We start from the raw sequence: 372 nt of genomic DNA, 5'->3' as shown, positions 1-372 counted from the left end.
ACCTAATACGAGAGGAACCGTTGATTCACACAATTAATCATCATGCTTGGTTGAAAAAGCCAGTGGCGCGAAGCTACCGTGTGCAGGATTATGACTGAACGCCTCTAAGTCAGAATCCGCGCTAAAAATGTGAGGATCCCGGAGCACACCTTCCCCCCGCCGATTGTTGGTAGGGGCCTCGACCTCCAAGGGCACGTGACGTGGGCTGCACCGTGCCGGTCACGTAGACGGCCGGCACGGATGCTCTGAATTGCAGTTCCGAACGGGCGATGGGCAGAATCCTTTGCAGCGACCTAAATTCACGACGGGGCATTATACGTGGCAGAGTGGCCTTTGTTGCCATGATCCACTGAGATCCGGCCCCGAATCGCA

The sequence above is a fragment of the Phalaenopsis equestris genome, unplaced genomic scaffold (assembly GCF_001263595.1).
Source record: "Phalaenopsis equestris unplaced genomic scaffold, ASM126359v1 Scaffold000002, whole genome shotgun sequence".
In the NCBI taxonomy this organism is placed as follows: Eukaryota; Viridiplantae; Streptophyta; class Magnoliopsida; order Asparagales; family Orchidaceae; genus Phalaenopsis; species Phalaenopsis equestris.
Note: the sequence above shows the minus strand (reverse complement) of the source record.